Here is a 22,843-nt window from a genome sequence, read left to right as displayed (position 1 = left end):
TGCTTTATTTACAGTGAGATCAGGCCGAAGGTTTCCTCTGGGGTAAGTTTGGGTTTAAAAGAAGCGTGTCAGAGCCGTGCAGACCTGCTCCAGAACAGAGTCCCCTATCTAAAGGCTGTCAGTACTGGGGGCTTCAGCACAGGCTGTCTTACCATGAGCAGCTCGTTGGACATTTTAAACTTGGGATTAGGGAAAGAATGGAGATCCATCCATCAAATAAAATGGGAAACCAACTATTCTTGCCTTGAAGATTTTTTTGGGGAGGAGTTTATCCCACACATAATACTTAATTTTCTGGATGCATGTATGCAGCATGTGTGTGAGTGGGCACACATGTAACTCCATTGCAAGTTTTAAAAGCTCTGTTTCTGACAGAAAACTGGTCTAATTAATAGGAGTAGGAGACAAAATGCCAGCTTGTAGATTTGTTTCCTCGGCAGAAATCAGCTCCCCCCTCCCTGTTACACTGCTCCTTCTTGATCTGATGTAACAAGAAGAGAGAGTCAGCTGTGAATCAAGCGCCTTGTTCTCATTTCCTTGATCATTGGCATGGTTTGAGAGAGAGAAAGGAGAAGGGATTATTTGTGAGGTTATTAAAAAAACCCAACCCCAGTTCCCCCTCCTCCTCCTCTTCAAGATGCACAGGCACTACCAGAATGTTCCATGATATCAATCTGACTTTCCTCATTAAATAGCATCCTCTTCCTCCCTGCTCCGCGTTAGTTAAAAAGTGCTGCTTACACCTCACTAAGCAGCTAATTCCAAGCTTTGACCAGTGGATTGCCAGTTAGCAATACCATTTAAAACACATTGGTTTTTGCAGTCAGCAAGATGTTTAATGGGTTCAGAAATGAAAGGCTAATTGCACTTGACTGAATACGAGTATATCTAAGCCCATTGCTGGAGTATTTACCAGTTTGGAAAATTCTCTCTTTACACAAATCTGTTAATTCTTTATTGCTGCCCTGTCCTGGAGAGCAGCCACGTTGAGAGTTTGGTCACTCACTGAGAATCTGGGTTTTTTGATGTGACTTTAATCATCGTCTGTCGTCACATTTCTGCGCGATGGTTTTGCTTGGAGGATTGAAGAAATTTGTTCATTCAGGTTGTATATGATCCCTTGTGAAAGAAAATGGCTTGTTGGTATTCTCATTACGGTACCAGGGAGACAAGGAACTTGACTGTCTTTGGAGAATAAGCGAGAAATACAAGGGCAGAATTAGAAGCAGAAAAAGTTTAGCTGTTGTGTGCTGCTGGATATAAAATTGCTGATGTGCAGAAGAGCTTGTGAATGCTTCTAAACCAGATTTTAAATACCAATAATATTAATGGAAGCCTTTCCTGGAGAATGTGGCAGGTTAGAAAATCAAAAGCCATTTTGCACCTTAATAGAAAGACTGTTTCAATATTTCCTGGCATGTGCTTTCCTTCTAATTAATGTCAGACACAGAAGGGGTAATCATTCAGCCGTCTTTCCAGCTTTAAAAGAGTCAAACATTAAAAACCAAACGATTACACAATGTAATTAATTGGAGAAGGAATTTTGGGGGGCATGTCTGGGGGTGGTGGTGGTGTTGTCCTTCGTTCCCCTCCCCTGTTTCAGGCAGTGTTTGTCATTCCTTGGCAGGAGTGACTAATTTATTGTCTGACTATCCTATTTGGATTCATACGGGGTGGCTTTCAATCGCTCCCCCTCCCCCGCCAAAACTCTTCTGATGTGCTGTGTGTTTGTTTGGGAGGGGAAGGAGGAGGGGGAAAGGGAGAAGGTTATATGTTTCTGACCTGCTTTACTGCTTTTCAACTGAAGTAAATTAATGCACACACTGGCTTCCCCTCTGCTGTGCTGATTGGATCCTTGTGCCGATTAAATATTTCACACTGATAGAGGGATGCTGAAAGCACTCAGCTGGTAATGCAGTATGTACATCAGTGATACAAGAACTGACTCTCAAGTTAAAGTCAAACAAAACCCCCAGTTTGCTGCAGTTTTGATTAGAACGAGTTTCACTTTGAATTTAAATCCTTGAGCCTGCTGCAGCGATGGCTAATTAACTAAGATCTGATAGAGACAAAGAAATACATTCTTACTTCTAATGACAGGCAGGCAGGGAGTTGTCAATAAAAAGAGAAAGAAAAAGAAAAAGAGAAAGAGAGAAAGAGAAAAAGAAAGAAAAAGAGAAAGAAAAAGAGAAAGAAAAAGGGAAAGAGAAAGAAGAAGGGAAAAGAGAAAGAGAAAGAGAAAGAAGAAGGGAAAAGAGAAAGAAAAGAGAAAGAAAAAGAGAAAGAAAAAGAGAAAGAAAAAGAAAAAGAAAAAGAAAAAGAAAAAGAAAAAGAAAAAGAAAAAGAAAAAGAAAAAGAAAAAGAAAAAGAAAAAGAAAAAGAAAAAGAAAAAGAAAAAGAAAAAGAGAAAGAGAAAGAGAAAGAGAAAGAAAAAGAAAAAGAAAAAGAAAAAGAAAAAGAAAAAGAAAAAGAAAAAGAAAAAGAAAACCAACAGACAAAAGAAGCCGTAAAAAACCCCCAACCAACTAATGCTGAGATTGTACTTCAGCACACGTAAACCTTCCTGCCCGTGTTTCACACTCATCTTCCTTTGGCTGACAGTCCGCCCCTGGAAAGGCTGTTTCCATTGAGTCCCAGATTTTCTTCAGCTATTTTTTTAATTCTTCTTACAAAAACTATCACTCGAGTTGTACCTAGTCGGGCAGTCTCTGCCTCCTTGTTTATTAATCGTGCTTTTGGAGGCTTCCTTGAGGAAAGGGCAGGGGGATGGGAGCAGCGTACTGGGGAGGGGAAGGGAGGAGGGGGAGGAGGAGGAGGAGGAAGGCTGCCTGCCCCCGGGTACCTCACGTCAGCCTGCGCCACGGTGACCTCTCCCTAGGGGTCATTAAAAATACTTCTGTCGAGCAATTTCTGCTCCCTCCCCTCCTTTCTCCCCATCCCTGCCCCCGCCCAAGCTGGGGCGTAGCAGGGGGAGCGTTTGCATCAAACTGACAGGTCATTTACCGAGCAATTGGCAGGAGGAACTACCCCAGCCTTCTTTAAAACCCTTCTCCTCCACCTCCTCTTCCTCCTCTTCCTCCTCTTCCTCCTCCCCCTCGGTTGCACGCTTTGAACACTTTTCCATGAAATACAATATTTTTGGAAACAGCGCATAAAACCTTCCCATGCCACGGTCCTCATCTTTGTTTATATGAGAACCTGCTTTAATGCCTTCTCTTTGGGCACAGGTAACCTGGTGCCCAGGGCCTGTAAGCAAAGGGAAGCATTTTTTATGGGAGTGCAGGGATAAAATACAGACTACCAAAAGCCTTTTGCCTCCGTAAGCCTCCACCAAACTCCTCTGGGTGCCTGTGTGTACACGTGTGCTTGGCTGAAGCCCTGCTCATTTCTTTGTTTCGGTGTGTGGAGTTCTGAGGAGGGTTGGCTGTGACTTAAGGCTCAGATCAGGCAGGATCAGCTGTGTATATAAGTAGCAACTTGGAAATATAGGGGAAATACATGGAAATTCATAGTAGGATTGAACCAAAATCCTAAAGCAGTCTACTAAAGTGCCATAGCTGGTGCCTATGTTTACAGTGCATTTGTGTGTTGTCACTCTCTGAATATTAAATATGCTGTTGTTTAGGAGAATTTTATTGTGGCTGTTGGGTAAATGAAGAGAGGCCATGGCTCTCATTGCTGGAGAAGTCTGTTCAGCTGGTTTGCATGCGTGGCATTAGATTAGTGCGGAATGTTATATTATTTATTGACAAAGACATCATTGTGGTTTGAAAGTGGATTGCCAGTGCTCTGCAAGCTAAATAAAACTCTCAGGGTTATGCCAAATGTTTTCTTGCAGGCATGGGGCTGCTAAGGAAAAAACCTGATATTGCTCTGTAAACAGTTGCAGTTTTTCCCAACCGAACTGCTTTGTCAGAGCATCATTCTGGAAAGATTAATGGACTGAGGTCTCTATCCACAGTGTGTAGGTGTTAAAATATAAATGTGATGGACAGGGAATTTTAAGTCCTTTTTAAACAGATCTCATATTTTCCTAGGAAAACATGAAGGTTTGCTGAAAGGCGTGTGTCTGTTTTAAATCACTGCTGTGGCAGGCAGCATCCAGGAGCTGAGAATTCCTCCCTTGTAGAGCATGGCCACGTTCTTATTTGAGATGCATGTGTGAAGTAATGTTGACATCAGATCAGTAAGGATGTGAGGAGATGATGTAAACTGCAGCAGGGTGACAATGAGGCAGACAAAGCCTTGCACCAGAAGCAGTGCTGTGTGCGTGGAGCCTGCGTGTGCCCCACTGCTCAGCGTGTGCATCACAACAGAACAGCCACCTCCAAATACTTTCTCCTTTGCTCTTTCCATTGCTTTATTCACTAAACAGAATGATTTGTGCTTTGTGATGGCAGAAGTAGCATTTGAGTAATCAAATTTGAGGCTAAAACTATTGGATGGCCGCCTTCTTACCTGCAAACCTTGCTGGAAAGGAGGGGATGGGGAGAAGCCTTACATGCACTAATAAATAGGAAGGCCAGAGTTATTTTGATACATATGGAAAAAAAGATTAACTCTGCTTTAAATAGTTGAGACCGTGCCACGTACAAGATGGGAAATCATAAACAAGTGGCAGATTTCCAGCACACTGTGGCATGTTTGCGTGTGACCAGCATACATATTTCAAACTCTGGACTGCCTGTGGCATCCTGCAGTGAAAATGAAAGTCGTGTTGCTATTGAAAAGGCGCTGTTTCAAAATTGGTGTGTTGTGTGTGCTATTATGCTGTGGATGAGAAGCAGAGACCTGCTTTCCAGCATTTAAAGCCAATTTTTTTTTTCTTCTTTTCCTCTCTTTTGGCTCTTCCATTGTATCAGCACGTTTTCTGCTGCAGTGTCCAAAGCTTGCTTAGTGTCTTATTGTTCATTATTCCAAAAGTAGCTGATAGTATGTTATGCTGACTGATTGTCAAAATGCAGATTTTCTTTCTCTTTAAAAACTAAGATTATTCTTTTAATTAATCTGGCAGAAATAGAATACAGCAGATGTAGGTTTTGTTGAGGATTATTTTAATCTCATATCATAATCTTTGTTTCTGTCAACACTCTTTTACCAATGTCTTCTCAGTAAAAATGGCTGTTGCAAAGAAAAAAACCACAAAGATGAGAATAGCTCAACTCTTAATTAACACAGTTTGATTAAAGGGTCTATTTTTAAAGTTTTGATAGGTACATTTTAGAAAATTAATAAAGGAGACACAGAAGAGATGCTGTTGCTGCTTTTCCCTAAATAGACAACTTTGCTGTACCTCTATTTTGGAAGCTAATCAAGCACCTGATCCTTTGTATATACTTCCATAATAAGTTTCTAAAATCTTCAGTTATTTAAATAAACTTAGTATAACATTGTACCCTCAGGAGGTGACAGACGTGGGCCAATTGGTCTTTGCAAGCCTATCCCAAGGACGTAATGTTTTCCCTGAGTTTACTTAGAAAAGCCACAAAACCTATAATCAAATGAAAGTTTTCCAGTTTTACAAGCATTTCATATTTATCACTACTTAGACTGAAACAAGCAGTGATCTTTATTTCCTTTGCTCTTTTGGTTGCATACACATGAATAGACAGGATTGTGAGGTTATTAGGAAAAATGTTAACATGTATCACATGCAAGACCCAAAACTGACTCACTGTTAACACTTGTAGGGAGAACAAGTGGGTAAGGGATGAGTGGTAGTTTGAGTAGTGAAAATTTTTTGTTTGTTTACAAAATTTCTGGTTTTGTACTTCTCAGCTATTTTGCTTCTTTGAAACAAGACAAAAAGCAATTAGTTGCTATTGAAGTTAGTCAAGAAAGTTAATCTACTTCTACTTAATTTACTTTTTCTTTCCACTAAGCTACCAAGGATCGCCTATTGTTTGGAGTCAAGAAGTTTTATTTGCTTAGATGTTTTCTGTTGCTGAGCTGTCTGAGAACAAAGTAAAGCTGTACTAATACCACTAGAATATTGCTTATTAGACATTTAAGTGAAAATATGAAATCAGAGTAGTGCTGAGTGTTTCTGTAAGAAGTTTTTTCATTCAGTAACCCACACGTTCATGTCTGAGGACAAACATTAAGAGACACTTCAGTACAGTGATCTATCAGGAATAGCAAATGCTCCTAGGGTCACAAAAGAGAATCCCCACCCAATGCTGCTGGTGTCAGCAGCAAACCTCTGGTTGTCTGCAGCAGAGCTAGGATTTCCCTCCTGGACTAACTCCAGTTAGGCAGTGGATTTCTAGCACTGTAAGCAAGTACAGCATTTCAGACAGTCTGTGAGCTTGCATTCTTCACAGGACATAAAGCAAAAATACAACCACAGGGCTGAACTTTTAGTCTGAGAGCTTTATGTCACTGTAAGGGTTAATAAGGTGTGTTGTAAGGAAATATTCTGTAGAGCAGGAGAGGAGGTCAGCTCTCCCACATGCTGTCCCAATTCTCTTTGGCATCTGCAGCAGCGTACCATGGGGCATGGAATCAGTGCAAGGAACACCAGTGATAAACTGTGCTACAACAAACCAGAGAAAGGGTTTTATGGAATTTTTTCATAAGCAACTTTTCGCCCCTACATAAAACATGTAACTGACCTTCTTGTCTTTCACTTGAGCACTCTTAAACTGTCAGACAGGTATATTTCTGTTTTGAAGAGAAAGCTCTTTTCTCTTCAAAACTTTTCTGACACACAACAGCATAGAAAATAAGGAGAATATTGCCTATGTTTCCTTGGGATGATTGTCAGGGTAATGCAGAATGAAAGGTAAAGACAAAAATGAAGAAAGCTCAAAACAGTTTATACAAAGTCACGATTACTAGAGTAGTACTGACATTAGAATCACAGAACCACAGATTCAATAAAGTTGGAAAAGACCCCAGAGATCACTGAGTCCAACCTTTGACCAAAAAGAAGTAATTTCTGTATATTAAAATCTGAAGCAAATATCTCTGCTAAAGCATATGCTTGTGATTTCATATAAACACAAAAACTACAGTTCCTGGAGCAAACACATTTCCACTAAGCCTTTCCAGCCTTAAAGTGTATGATGGGTTTAAAGGTAAAAAGGAATGTATTCTCCTAGAAGTCAATGAAGTTTTGTTTTACAAGGCTTCCACTTTGTGCCCAGTAGTGAGGTTTTCAGCCTTGAATCTGGAAAGACTAAGAATTTCTGTAACTTTATACACACACACTTCTATACACACATCATATTTTAAACAAAAAAAGTTGACAACAAAACTTTTATGGGTTTTAGCAGTAGAACAGCAGTTTACCAAAGGCTGAACATTACATATAATTGCATTTGAGTCCAGAGTTATAGTCAGTGTATAAAGTTAAACATGGGCAGAACTGTTTGCAGGATTAAGTGCCTTTGATGTCAGCTCTAGTAAAAACAAGATGTTTAATAATTAAAAGTATCAAAAGAGGCTTGAACTGTCATATTTTTTCCACATATACCTAACGTGCCTAAATGGCATTAATAAGAATAGCTCCCAAGATAACTCAAAGCACAACAACTTTATAGAAGCTTTTTGTCCTTTTCAAAAGCGAGCATTTTATGCACACACTATTATTCACTGTATGCATCTTCACAGTATGTACAGAAATCTCAAACACAAATCTTGTCAGAGATCCTATAACAAGGTCGTAATCAAAATATTCCTATTACAGATGATGGAATAGCCACTCTGCAGCAATATAAAAGAACAACTGTTAAGGAAAACAGAGAATTAGGAGTTAAAGTGGTGCTATGGAGAAAAATTAGATGATAATGATAATATTAATCATAATTATTGTAATTAACACCCCTGGAAAAACAGTGGAATTTTGTGAGGAAAAGAAAACCTGAAAGGGAAAGCAGCAATCCAACTCCAAAGTCAGTCATGGTGAAAGAACACAGGGGTGCGGTGGGCACGTGGAATGGATATTCAGACCAGCGGAAGAGAAAGTTAAGAATAACATTCTTTAAGCCTTTTATTATTAATTGAAGCAGCAGCATTACCTAGATTTATATTAGGATATATTATACTAGGATATTAGTTCGTTTATACTAGGATATTAGTTCGAAGCAAAACCCAAAGGGAATAAAATCCAACCTAAACCCCCCAACTTTGGAAGCCCAGAGTGCAACCCAGGAGTTCCCGAGCAAAGAGGGGAAACCCAGCCCTTCCCCTGCCAGGAAGAAAACTGCAAACCCTACCAAAGGAGAGGGAAATAACCCCAAATCCGCGCTGCCCGGGGGCCGTCCGCAGCCCCGCGGTGACGATGCCGCTGCTCTCTCCCCCTCTCCCGGCAGGAGCTGGCGGTGCCGGCGGGCAGCGGAGCCGAGCCCGGCGCGGTCCCGGCGCTCCTGAGGGCTCCGGACGGCGGCGGCCCCGGGCTCAGCCCGCGCTGCCCGCCCCGGCGCCCCTCGCCATGGTCACGGCCCTGCGCGGCGGGACGGGCGCGGAGCGCTCTGCAGAGCACGGCCCGAGCTGTGGGTGCCCAGGTAGGGCCGGGCAGGGAGGCAGGGAAGGCGGGAGGGAGGGAGGGAGGGAAGGGAAGGAGGCAGGGAGGGACGGGCGCCGGGCGGGAGCGAGGCGGCGCTGCGTGCGCTGCTGGGGACGGGGCGCGGGTGCGTGGCCGCTGGGCTGAGGGGTGTGAGGGGGCTCCGGGCCGGGGGAGACCTGTCCCTCCATTCCAGAGCTGTCGGGGTGCAGGAGCAAGGACACTTCTGTCCCTCTGTCCCGGAGCCCTCCTGCGAGGGGAGGGCTCCTGCTGCGCTGCTGAGCGCCGGGTATTTGGGAACCTCATGTGGCTCGTCCTCAGTTTCCGCACCTTCCGTGGCCGTGTCTCTGGTTCGGAAGCGGTTCTTAAACCTCCCAGAGTTTACGTGGAGCGGTGCTTCGGGCTGGAGGAGCTCCTGGCTGCGCTGGTGTGTCAGGTCCCCGCAGGACGGTGCTGGAACCTGCCCTGGCTTAGGCACAGCGGCGCGGGCAGGCTGCTCCTCCTGCTCCAGATGCACTCACACGTTTAATGTTAATGTTCATGGTACTTAAAATATTAAATAAACGGACTTTGTGGAAGGAGGTCAGAAGGGGAAGGGGTGCTGTTCATTTGCTGCACACCATGTTTTGTGCAGTTCATTAACAAAGAAGATTTGACTCCAGTCGTGCTGTGTGTGAGGAGAGGGAGGTGATGCTGGTGAAGGTGAAACGTGAAGAAAGTGACAAAGCCTTTCCAAAACTTTGTAGAAGAGCGTGTAATGTATGATTGCTCACATGGGAAATGTGGATTTCTTTTCTGCTTTCTGCACATAGGGGCTGTGTTAGTCTGCAAGGGGTTTTTTGTACTCTGATTCCCCTCCACAGGCTAAGGATATGAATCTCTAATAATCAGGAAAGGAGAACCTGATATGGACAAAGGCAACAGGCAAACTATGCCTGAAGATTTTTGTAAGTCAAGGTTATGTTAGAATGCATGAGGCTTTTTAATACCCAGGAAGCGCCTTCCTAAAAACCATGTGGGGCATGACCGTCACCTACTGCATCCACTAACATATGGGAAGCACATCCAACCCCTTTGGAAACCAAATTGTCCTGTCAGTGTTTCTGGAGAAACTGTGTTCTGTTTAGCTGTTACACTCAAGTATCTGTCTGGGGAATTGGATTTTGAATATCCATTTTGTATTTCATGCTGGGTAATTTCCTTTTTAGAAGGTATTGTTTATGCTTTATTGAAAATATACTTGATGGTATCCTAGTAGATATTTCTTAGAATCCTGGGAAATAACTATATAAATGATAATATTATGAAAGATAAAAGTTTCTATATTACAACGGTCTATCATTTTGTGAGGGATCTTTTGCTGTCACTGTCAGGAGCCACTGGAAGAAAAGAATACATCAGTGAGGGAAGAAGCTCGAAATATGATTTAATGTGTTTAGACCAAATAGTGAAGCAACAGTCCCAGGTGCTGGAGAGCAATATGAGTTAGAGCATTTGCCTGCAAACTTTCCACTTCTTCAAGTGCTGTTGGGGGAAGACTTTCTAACCTGCTGTGGTGTTGAATGTGCTCCTTGCCATTTATCCTTTTTAAAAGGCAAATGTGTCCCAGTCCCACCTTCCACATGCCCATGCATGGTGTGGTGTATTGCAGCCTGCTGGAGCCAAGCAATGATGCTCCTGAGGGTTTTTACTTTATATGCTCTCAAACCTGAAGCAGTATTTGTCCTTTTTGTCCTGATTGCAACTTTTCCTTGCAAGGAGCAGCTTCATTTCAAGCTGTTGTTGGAATAGCATGGGAATGTTGACCAGCATTTGGGGTTTGCTTTGGTTTTGCTAGAGGAAAAGGTCTAGTGTTTTTATTTAGAGGTGTCTTCACATTGCAAGTTTTCAACAACTGTAGTGTTGTGATTTAGTATCTCTGATTATGTTTGTAATTTATGAAGGAAGAAGCTGAGGAATGGCAAGTTTCTAAACCAGAGGACTGGTAGTAGTTTTATCTTTTTGAGAACAGTCAAGCATGGATAGAAACAACAAGAAATACTGAATTACAAAAATAGAAAATGCAACCTGACCATTGGTCCTACACTGTCATCAAGCTTAGTGCCAGATTGCATGTGAATTATCACTCCTCTACCAAAATTAAACTTGTTTTGCAAGATTTATTTTTCTGGGAAAACTAAAAAAAAATCTGTTCTTGCTTCCTGCTCAGTATTCTTGATTGTTAATCATGAATCAATAATAATAACACCTTAGCTACAAGCATTGTAGTGTTGGAGGGAAATTTCATTGCTGACATTTATTAATAAGCGTTTACTATGTCTTCTTTTTGGGGTTTTTTTGGAGTGTTGTTACTACTCAGTAAAGTTATATAGGTTTTTTTTTCTCCAGAAATGTATGTAGTCTGTAAGATGGAGGATAATAGATCTCTGCAAACTGGGCTAAAATGGCAAGCTGACAGTTTAAATGGGATTACTGGTGTAGTGTAGCCTCTCCCTCTGCATCTGCAAAGTGAGGGAAAGGGTGCAGGCATGAAATGTAATGTTGCAAGTGTCTGAGCAGTGATTTCTGCTTGAAAGTATTTGGAGTATCAGGATGTGTATATGGTCGTCATCTCATGTGATATCTAGCAAGAAGAATGAAATGCTAAATGAAACTCAGCAGAAAAAAATAGGGCATCAAACACTATCTAAATACAGAACTATCAAATACAGATAGGATTAAATATAAGTTTGTTACAAAGATTTCATTTGGGCAGCTGCAAGTCAGCACTTTCATTTCAGGCTGTTGTTTACCCAGCAGATTTTTAAAGTGATTTTGAAATGTTGTTGACTTAATGGAAGCCATGTCTGCATTAGAAAAAGTATCTAAGTAAATAAGTGCATACCAGATGCTAAGGGATAGTTTAGGTACATATCACATGGTTTATTAGAAGCAGGTTATATTGTGAGATTAAAAAGGATTGAAATGTGTAAGCACTGGAAATGGTGAGCTGCAGGAATCCGTGCTGGGTCCGCACTGCTCCCTGGCAGCCTTTCAGTGCCAATCCCATGTGTGAGACATGACTGATGGAGCTACACTGATTCAAGGTACAGACAGGGAAATCATCAGTGGAGATCTTGCTCCCACTTCAAGAAATGAAGCCTAGAGCTTCATTTGGATGATCTGGAGCAAGTTGTGTTGGCTAAAGCAGAATTTTACTGGCATAAGCTGAATTTTGCTGGCACATGAGGTACATTTGGTAGGTGTGCCTTGCCTTCAGAGGATTGCTGGTGGTGTTGTGTAGAGAGAATGCCTTGGGGCTACTGGGTAGGCAACAGTATGCCTGTACCCACAACATACTTTGGTATAAAGAGATTTCTATATAAGCCTCTCAAATTTCATTTTTATTGTAATGGTATTTATGTGCTATTACCCTTTCCTATCCTCACCACCATTTCCTGACAGAAAGCAAGACCTGAGATTGCTTTGCTGAAGGACAAAGTCCCATCTGCTGTGCTGGAAGAATTACCCTGTAAAGAAAATGTCCCTCTGCTGCCTCCCCATTCTCTTCTAACTAGCAAAACTGTGGGCCAGCAGTCATCCCAGGGTCTAGCTTGGGGAAATCACAAAGCCTTTTGGCTCTTGGGGAGACAGCTGGATCGGGCAGTACTGGGAGCACAAGCAGAGGGGGGGAACACTGCCCTCAGACCCCTTGGCTGCCCTCTGAGATCTGTAGCGAAAGATAAAAGTGCTGGAGGGGCATGTCAGCACTGGGCCATGGAGCACCAGGACACACACAGAGTGTCTGCAACTCTCTGACATCTCTGTGCAACTCTTACAGAACACCTTAAGCAAGGCCCTGACTCCCTGTCCATCATGACCCCACAAACAGCACCTAACCCACCTCCTGCCCCTCTCTGTGCTTCCCTTCCCACACATCTATTTCTTGGGTCAGCTGGAGAAAATTTGGCAGCTTCCCCACACACATGTACTCTTGCATCCCAGGACTTTTCTATACAGAGGGGTCCTTTCAAAGCAAAATACAGTTTGAGGATTTATAGTGCTATAAACTCTTGGCAAGGTAGTAAACTTTGTTGCCCACAAATGCTTCATTAACTCCTCACTCACGAAACTACCCGTGTCCCTGTTTAGACTGAGCAGACAACACAGGTATCCATTTATTTTTTCAGGAAACATGGCTTTTATGCATGTAGGAGGATGCTTCTATATACCTGTTAGTTATCTGTATATTCAATTTACCAGAAAAAAAATGCATCCTGGAACTTCAGGAACATACTTTTGCCTACGATGGCCATTTTTCAGAATAATGTATTTGTAGAATGATTTATTACCTTTCTCTTCACCATCCTGCTTTATGTGCTTCACTATGCTCTTTGCAAAAGTACTTCCTCCATAACTGGGAATCTGCCTGTGCATATGACTAAGCCTTTTTTGGTTTTTATTTATTATTTGTGTTGCAGCAGTACTTACAGGTTTTATTTATAGAGGTATTTACCTGTATTGGTTATGTGGCTATATATAGCACTTTTTTTTTCCTAGAATCCATGTTACTACAGTGCCTGAAAATATGGCAATAGTTAATTTATCCTTACAATATGGAGTTGTTATTTTTCCATGTTTTGCTGTGGGAAAATTGAGAAAGAAAGGATCCACTTACACTGATCCCTTTGTGCTTCTCCATAGGAAGCTCACAAGGGCTGCCTTAGGCAGGACCCTGTATTGGCAGCCACACCACAGGCCTTTTTTTGGTAATTTTGAGAATTTGTCAGACATGTCCATGCTGCACACAGCATCCTTGGGAATGAGAACTGTCCAACAAGTCCTTGGGTCATTCCATGGCCCCCTTAGCCTTTGCTGCTGCTCTTTGTGCATCTGCTTCTTCCTCATCCATGTGCTGAAATGCAGGTGGAAAGGATAATGAGTGGATACAAGTAAGGACAAAAGAAAGGTCCAGAGGCTCCACACAGATCTAGGGGAGAGGGAAAATAAAGACATTTTTCTGTGGGTTATGGCAGCCTTGGTCATGTTGGCCATTGCCAGAGCACCAGCATCCCACTGGCATCAGGGAGGTGCCAGGTTGTCTGTGATTGCCAAAAATTGTGGTGTTTCCAGAGGCTGTGGCTCCCACTCTTACTGTTTATTACAATTGGTGTTCAGTTGTATTTTCCTTCAGATCTGCATTGGTCAGTGATGGCTGATGCATTTCAAGACATTGAAGAGATTTGTTGAGGGCTTACTTGAGCTTTGTTTTATTGGTCACTGTGTTGGTTTCTGGATGTCTGTCCTGGAGGAACAGAGCAATCATTGCTCTGTGTGGGTAACAGTTCCTATCGACTTTCCCTAAATTGTTCTGGTTTTTATGGTTTCCTCAAATGTGAAACAGGCTGGGTTTCCTGCTGGGGCCTGATTAGGGCTCTGAGCTTTCTGCTTTTGCTGGTCTGTGAGAGCAACCTGGCGTGGTTACAGTGTTCTGTTCAAAATAACAGCAGAGGAGAAAACTCCACAGAAAGCCAGTAGTGTGGAGATTTTGAACAGGTAAGTACTGACCATGCCATCATGGCCACAGCTTCATACACCAGAGCTGCTGTAAACACAGGAATTCTGAAAGGTATGGTCCTATTGGAGTGTACCTTCAGGAGATTTGTGAAAATATAGAATAGAACAGGTGACTTGGCCAAGTTAAATTAAGAATAATAATAAAGAAAAGCACTCAGACAGTAGGAACCCCGAGGATTCACCACTCCAATCACCATCCAGTGATCAATTCTTGCCATTGAGGCTTAAGTTTTAACTCTACCATTAGAATGTTGTAAAGAACATGGTAATTTTAGGAAATGAGTTATAGAGTGTGTGTAACAGATTCTGGTATATCTGCACCCTCTTAGTTGCAGGTTTATTAAGGGAGGTTCATGAATTTACTCCATATTTAAATATGGGTCTCTAAGAGCAGGATTCGGCCTTACTACTCTGATATACACAGTGTAAAAGCACTTTAAAATTTGTATTTCTTACTAAATAGCACAAAATTACACCCTTTCAGGTTAATTAAACCATTTCTCAATGCTGGTTGCTGTTGATGGTATATTTAAATGTCAGATTCACAATAAGCACTTTTGCTTCCTGATGATAAATGGCTTCCTTTTAAATATCCCAGATATACATATATGGTCAATGCATCTAAAGCATGTAGATTTCTGCTCTGCTCAATCTGCATTTCCATTTGGGTTTACATTAGGGTTCAGACACCCAAAGATTGAATAAAGACTCTCAGGAACTCAATAAAACCCCATTAGGCCCTATAGGGTATTCCTTACACAGACAAAAATTTCCGGTGAAGGCAGCAGAATATTCAGCAGGAAAGGAGAAGTAAAAGTGGGCTGTCTGATATTTTGTTGTAAAAATCTAAGAGCAACGTTTCCAAATTTGTTTCTGTGGGAACTGGCAAACAAACACCCCACTGGAAGAAAATTAATGACCAGGGAATGTTGTGAGTCCCAGTTTTTGGAGACCAGACCATGGTTGTTGTCTGCAGCATTTGTGTCACTGAACATCCCATCTGCAGGTCCATGTGCAGTGGGGGATAGGAATGGACATCCTGCTCAAGTATTTATGGAATGAATTTTCTTTCTGTGAGTGTCTGGGAAGTGTCTCTGCTGAGGAACACAAGCACAAGGAGATTAACTGAAAACTACTTTAGTTTTGTCAGTGATTCCTGGTCCTGCAGAAGAATGATGGAGCTATCAGCACATTTGTATGTCTGGTCCTTACAGCCAGAAGTACTTCATTGTTCTGTCTATAGAGAACCAAACAGAAGAGACCAGGTTAAAGGAAGGAAATGCAATTGCTCCAATTTCATGCATTTCTTGGGAGCAATTTTAACAGCCTATAGAAGAAAGACTTGCAGTTCAGGAATATAAAAATTTAGATGTGTGGGCAGCAGGGGAGGGGGGGATTCTGCCCCTCTGCCCCACTCAGGTGAGACCCCACCTGCAGAGCCAGGCCTGGGGTCCCAGCACAGGAAGGACAGGGAGCTGCTGGAGAGAGTTTAGATGAATCACCAAGATGATCAGAGGGATGGAGCAGCTCTGCTGTGAGGAGAGGCTGGAAGAATTCAGATTGCTCAGCCTGGAGAAGAGAAGCTTTGGGGTGACTTAGTTGTCTGAAAGACCCAACAAGGAAGGTGAAGACAGAGTTTGGACAAGGGTCTGGAGTGACAGGACAAGGGAGAATGGCTTCAAACTGACAGGGGGCAGGCTTAGATGAGATATTGGGAAGAAGTTTTTCCCTGTAAGGGTGGGTGGGGCACTGGCCAATGTTGCCCAGAGAAGCTGTGGCTGCCTCCTCCCTGGAAGTGTCCCAGGCCAGGCTGGATGGGGTTTAGAGCAACCTGGGATGGTGGAAGGTGTCCCTGCCCATGGCAGGGGGTAGGACAGGATGAGCTTTAAAGTCTTTTCCAACCCAAGCCTTTCTGGAATTCTGTGATTCTATGAATATATAGGCATTCCCCTTATGGAAGTTTCTGTGGTATTTTCATACATCCTTATATATTACCCACACAAACAAAGTTCTGAGTCCCTTGTTCTAATGCTGAGAGTTTTTAGCACATTATTGTTTTGACGTTAATCAGAGCAGCTCCCGTGGAGAGCTTTGATTCACTTCAGAAAAGCAAAGAACACTCTAAAAATGATAATACACTGTAGCTATTTCATTGTAATTGGAGGCTGTCTGTGCTTCACAGAAATTACCGGGCAAGCATTCCCGAAAATGTCAGAATTTTCAAGTTAGTTCTATTTAAAATGAGGGAACAAGAATGTGAGTGGATGGATAGAAAATTTGAGGGCTGTGTGATTCACATTTGAAGTGCAGTTTGTAATAGTGAGAGATGATCAACTTTGGGGCTGGCGAAATCATCTCCTAGGTCTTTTTCTAAATTATAGGATGCATAAACAGGTCTTCTCATTCTACATGTGCTGTTACTTTAATAAGAGGCACCACTTTAGGAAATGAAAGGGTTTGGAATATTGCCAAATGTCTTAGCTCCATTTGTTGTCTAAAGGTGTGTTTTTCTCATTATCTACAGAGTTTGTGGGATAGTTGAATAATTTGCAGGAATCTGTTTGATACCAGACTGCAAACTCTGTATTTATCTTCTTTCAATGTTCATATTGCAAATACAGGCATGGTAAGATTTCCTGTTGGTGTTCTAACTGTATCAGGATTTGGCAACTGGTCTGCTGCTAGTCTCACGATGTGCATTTGTGTATCTTGAAAATGATTGGAAAACTGTATGAGGAAATACTGATCTTCAACTACATGAATAAATGTGGAGGGCTTGGTGAGAGAAATGGGAGAGAGAGTAGATGCTGTAAACACAGAGTGCTGATGGATACTCGAGTAGTAAATAGAAATATCTTAGAAGTCATTCCTGACAGTAATAAAGGCAGCAATTTCATTTCATCTGTGGATAATAAACTTGTTTCACATTGCAGTATAAGTGGCGTTTATGTTATATTAATATTTATTAGTATGTATTGATGTTAGGGTTTAGTTGTTCTCTTTTCCTCACATCACAGCCATTTTATAAAAGTTCAAGTTAAATTGCTACACAATAAGCAAATAAAAGTGTTTGTGTGTGTGAAAGAGAAGAAAGTAATCTGTGTGTGGAGATGTTCCTATGGAGAAGGACAGACCCTTCCTGACTAGGAATCTAGAGAGTTGTGCTCAAATGATGGAGTTGTGTTTGCACTAGTTAAAGATTTGGCTCTTTGAATGCCTATTTCAAGCCACAGGCCCTGTTTTGCTGTTCATATCAGTGTGGTTTGCACGGGTTTCCTGCCTTTTAACGGGGTGTTTGTACATCCCTTGCTTTGACTGTGGGCAGTGCCTCTCCAGGAGTGAGATTGTGCACTATGTTCAGTGGCCTCTTTGTGTGACATGTGAAGGATTGCCAGCTTGGAGGATAATGTGAGTCAGAAAGTGCCTGATCCAAATTTAACCAACTTTGTTCATCTCCAAATTTAGAGAATAGCTGAATGGCAAGACAGATATATTTCAATTTCCATCAGTGACAAGGACAGAGTGTTGGCGGATGCCTGTTAACAGCTATAGCGTGTGTTTTTGATACTCATATATGTGTGTATGGGTGGGAAAAGACTGGTTACTTTTACTTATCATGAGCCTGTTTCTTCTTTGGCTGCTTTTAAATTGCTCTTGGGCTTGATGTTTCTTCCGTGCAGATAATTCTTGTGCAGATGGTGAGCTGTGGTCTTGAGTCATGTTTTTGCCCTCTTGAGTAGAAAGACTTGCATTGGACTTGGATTTTTATCATTACGAAAACTGAAATATAGACCCTTTTGAAATAAGGCAGGCACCAGGCAAGGTAAGACAAACCAAAATTCTTTTTGCTGCTCTTACAATCAGGCTTCAATATCAATAATTTCAGAGAACAGTTTCAAATTTATCCTCCATTTGATCATAACTCTGAGTTAACACGTATATAATTCCCATCTCTTCAACAGAATTAATCATATCCATGTATCCGTTTGCACTTACCTGCTTTTCTGTGTGAGAGTCTTAATCTTTTTGACTGTTCTAATTCTTTGGCCAAATATAGTCCTTGGAGATTTGACCACTGAAAGCAAGACCATGTCCCCACTGCTTTTGTGCAAGGCATTTTGTTAATGGGTATGACTGTTTGTTTGGGGGGTTTTCTCAGTGAGATCTTTATTATAGACCTCTGTTCAGCCTCTTTTTCTTGTTTTATTTTATTAGGAGCCCAGTTCAGTGACTTGTGTCATCAAATTTGCACGTGTAGTGATGGATTGTGATATTACAAACAATTTGATTGTTGCATCCCTCACTGAATCAAACAATGAGAGTGGCTGGGTTGGAGATATGTTCATATTTATTTGCAGGATCACTGCAACAGCAGTGACTGAATAGGTAATATCAGAATGTGCATGACAGCTTTGATAGGATTTAAGCAACTTTGTGTTTCCTCTAGTTTGTTGTAGTGATGATTTAAGGGTCTTACCTTAAATGTTTACAATCCTTCTGTGTGTGAAATAAACCCACAAGTCAGCATTGTTTAATTCTAATATAATATTAATTTTTCTTTGAATAATATCTTAGTACACTAAGATATTTTTTAAAGAAAGATATTGTAGCATAGTAGTAATAAGAACACTGTAGAAATTTGGCAGGGATGCTACATGGATACTATGATTTTAGAAGACTGTATATGGTAATTAGTTAACATTTGCTTTAATGAAACTTCACAACCCAATGTGCTGATTTCACATTTTCTTTAGAGTGAAGCATTACTATATTCATTTTCCCTCACACTTGTCTTTTCAAAATACAAGCCAATCATCTATATTCTGTCGACATGTGTAATTTTTAACCTTTCCTGTAATATGGGAAATTAGATATTGCATTTGTTATTATTGCTAGAAAAGGACAGCCCAACCTCCCTGATAAGTATGAGAAGATAAAAAGGTTCAGGTTTCTGCTATATGTGTATTCTTAAGTGGATTTCAAAGCCAGAGTAAGTGGCTTTGAACCATCACTATGATGGCTCAGAATTGTCAAATCTTGAGCAATAGGACTAACTCTCATTCTTCTAGCCTGAATCCAGAAGTTAGTTTTGAATTAGAAGTTATTACATAGAACCAGAATTGATTTATATCTTGGTGTATTGTGATGTGTTTATGCTTCAGAAAGGTAAAGTTTATAAGTCTTGATAATAAAGTATTTCTCAGCAAGTTCTATGAGCATTGTCAAATGTGTGAGTTTGGAAAATATTCACTGAATTCAGGTCTAGAGAAGCTTTATTTGACCAGAAGGATTAATCTACAAGATGCATCACTAGCATGTCTTTAACAATTTTCTTAATGATGGTACAATAGGCTTGGCAAGCTATTAGTGATTTTTGTTTTTATTGTTATTACTATTGCATTTTCTTTGAAAAGTGATGTTTAATAAAAAGAAAAACCCCCCAGTTTTTTGACACGTTCATCCTAATTTTTACATTTTTTCAGTTTGCAGTATGAGGGTGTAGAGTGTGCAGAACTTTCATGTCTGCATGCAGAAGATAACTGAGTAGCTTTCCTTACCAACATTCAGCTTTTGTGACCAATGGCATGGTATAAATAACCCTGTTTGAGTAAGAGCCACTCAGTCTAAAAAAGTATTAACCATTTCATGCTAGAAGAATTCTCTTTGTAGCTTCCTGGCAATCATTTTGGGTTTAGGATATCTTTTTAAGAAAGATGGAGTGAAACTTTTTACAAGGTCATATAGTGACTAGACAAGGGAGAACGGCTTCAACCTGACAGAGGGCAGAGTTGGGTGGGATATTGGGAGGAAATTCTTCCCTGTGAGGGTGGTGAGCACTGGCCCAGGTTGCCCAGAGAATCTGTGGATGCCCATCCCCAGAAGTGTCCAAAGCCAGGTTGGATGGGGCTTGGAGCAATGTGGTCTAGTGGAAGGTGTCCCTGAACATGGCAGGGGGTGGAATGGGATGATCAACAAGGTCCCTTCCAACCCAAACCATTCTATGATTCTGTGATTGTCCATTAAAAAAACCCAAATAAATAAATAAATAAATAAAAGAATCTCCTCCATTTTATCTCTGGGAATGACGTGATTGAAGTCCCAATGGTATCCCTACAGATACACACTCAGCCTTTCATTGGCCCAAGACTCATAATGGTCCATGGCTCTGCCTCCATGGATTCTTTATTGTTGTGCCGATCTGCACAGTAGGCAAACTCAAAACATGACGCATTTCCTCTCTCTGTCTTTTATTCCTAGCAAGAGGGATTTAGACTAGATCTTTGGAAGAACTTGAGTGCTGAAGTGCATCTGGCTTCCTGGAGCTCAAAGATCCCCAGTCTCTGCTCAGTAGCATTCAGGCCTGGGCCCAGGTGAAATTTGGGGACACCTCTATCTCTACCAGTCATATTCCAAAAAAATGTTTGCCCTGGGGCGTTGTAGGAACTGCTGTCATGTGAACAAGGGTGAACAACAAGGTGACCAGAGCATTGATTGGAATTGTTTGTTCTCTTTTCTCCCAAGTGTTCTCTAAGCCATTGGGCCACAAAACAACATCCTTTCTTCTGTCACTGACTAATTTAGCAGAAAATCCTGGAAGAAGAGTCTTTCTCCCAAGCATGTTCTGATAGTTAAATGATTCACAGAGCCATGTGTGAGTGTAGGATCTGAAATCTTCCTACTCTGGAGTAGGTGGTTGGACTCCCAAGACACTGGTTGGAGGAAGAGATGGGAAGGAGAAGGAAAGGAAAGCACAGCTTTCATGGAGTGTGTTCTGAATGAAACTGGTTAACCACAGATTGGTCTCCAGGGGTCTGGGAGGTGAAACTCAGTGGGAATGAAGCAGGTCTCCTCTTTCAGAGCAAAGTACAAACACATGGAATCAGTAGTGCAGCAAAACACATCAGTGCAGCATCTCAGGAAGGAAACGAGGTTTTCTACTTACTAGTGCTAAAATTTCCTGGTTCTATCATTGAAGGGAAGCACTGGTGCTCACTTTAGTGTATTATAACTCTGGAAAAGTATTATGTGTAATATATTGTGTTCTGAAAAGCATGCTTATGTAGTCACATATATACACATATATAAATATATCTGTATATATTTATGAATTTATTTATATGAGCATAAATTTACCAAATCCTTTTACTATCTGAACATAAAAGAACAGCCTTTTTATTTGGATTATCAAAGAACCAGTTACATTTGTAAGTGAATACTATAGAGTTTATCACCCTCCAAAACTAAATATGGCTATTTTCTTTTATGAGAAGACAGCATCTACACAGCAATATCTGCAATGATTTTTCACAGCTGCAGCCCTAGAACTATGCAATACCAAAGTTAGGAATTCAATACTCATGATAACTCCACCATATTGTGGTAAAGCAATTTTTCCATTGGGTTTTGTTGAGGGATAAGTAGCTTAATATTGCTGAGCAAGTCTGCCTAAAAAGTATATAATGCATGCTTATGGGATGTACTGCACATCCAAGTTAACATTTGCTAAGAAAGTTGCTGCTTCCTTTTTTTTTTATCCTAACAAACTATATTAACTGCATAATTTTAAGACCAGTTTATAGGCAAAATTTTATTGTACTTTCCCCAAGTTCTATTCTCAAGGAAGTAACTTTTGGTACCAACATCTGGTTATTATGGCTGAACTGATACAATAGCTTCTTTTGTCAAAAAGGATTGGAATTGTCATTCCGTTTTCTTTGTGGGTTTTGTCTTCTCCCCCACCCCCAGCTTTTCTCTGCCACCTTAGCTAAGAAACATTGCTTTTCCCCTTCTCTTTATTCTGTTGTTTGTTGGATACTTTCCTAAGCAAATCCAACTTTCTTTAGCTAATTGGATTAGCTTAGCTCAGGCCTGACAAAAGGCACTGTCTGGCAGCAAGCAGTTTTGTCCCCTCATGTTGTCACTTCCCTCATGTTTTCCAGTTCTTCTGGGTGACAGGACAGCACCTAACACTCAGAGCAAAGAGTGCAAAAGCAGCTCTGAGCCCAGTGGAATCACATGGAATTGTGATTTTTCAGTAGCTGCTAGTAGGCTGCACAGGCCATTCTGATAGGTGAGGATTCCTAAATCACTAAGGGATGGTGATCATTTCCTCCTTTATTTTTGATCCCCTTGCCTTCCCTTTTCATGCTGTAATCTTCATATCCTGCAGCTGTGGTAGGACAGTGGCTGCTGGGTCTGGTGAAGGTTTTCAATCCTGCCTGAGCTCACTCGAGGGAGAGGTGTGAAACTGCTTTGTGTGACACTCTCCATGCATTTCCCCTGTACTCAGGAATATTTCTGCAATCTGTGAACACAGACCAAGTAATTTGAAAACATTAGTCATTAAAAACCACCTCAACCTGGAGCAGTTGAGTAGTTAAACAGCAAACCTTTTATGAATCATCTGAGCAAGAGACTATAGGTGTGATCACAGCTGCTGAGTCTTGCTGCAACTCATTGGCATCATGCTCATTTGTGCAGGAGGTGGAGACTTAATTAGTTCAATGTGGTTTCTAAAAAAAGGCTACAAATCACAGAACAGGTAAGTGTGTGCTAATGCATTTGGCATACCCAAATTTCATTTTCTGTTTTATTTTATTTCGATTCAGAAATTTAGAGTGTGATCTAATGCCTGTGGAAAAAATCCCAATTAAAATAATTTTATATGTAAATATATACATTTATTTTTATAACATGTAAAAATAATTTGTAATTCTTTTGTCAAAAAATGATTTAAAAAATGATTTTAAAAAATGATGCATTAAAAAAACCCCTACTGAC

At 41.1% G+C, this 22,843-nt stretch overlaps 1 protein-coding gene and 1 long non-coding RNA gene across 2 annotated transcripts in view; one reads left to right on the top strand and one right to left on the bottom strand.

Moving 5' to 3' along the window:
* PHF21B (PHD finger protein 21B) overlaps nucleotides 1-22,843 on the top strand; it is a 153,194-nt gene that overhangs the window by 80,856 nt on the left and 49,495 nt on the right. The window lies entirely within an intron of this gene.
* On the bottom strand, nucleotides 6,353-8,523 carry LOC134549577 (uncharacterized). The gene is made up of 2 exons (XR_010080139.1): nucleotides 8,220-8,523; nucleotides 6,353-6,535 (listed from the first exon to the last, which is right to left on the bottom strand). It is a non-coding gene; the product is annotated as an uncharacterized LOC134549577 (long non-coding RNA).

This window comes from Prinia subflava, chromosome 4, assembly GCF_021018805.1.
Source record: "Prinia subflava isolate CZ2003 ecotype Zambia chromosome 4, Cam_Psub_1.2, whole genome shotgun sequence".
In the NCBI taxonomy this organism is placed as follows: Eukaryota; Metazoa; Chordata; class Aves; order Passeriformes; family Cisticolidae; genus Prinia; species Prinia subflava.
The sequence above is the reverse complement of the archived record's forward strand: the minus strand, read 5'-3'. Positions and strand labels throughout refer to the sequence as shown.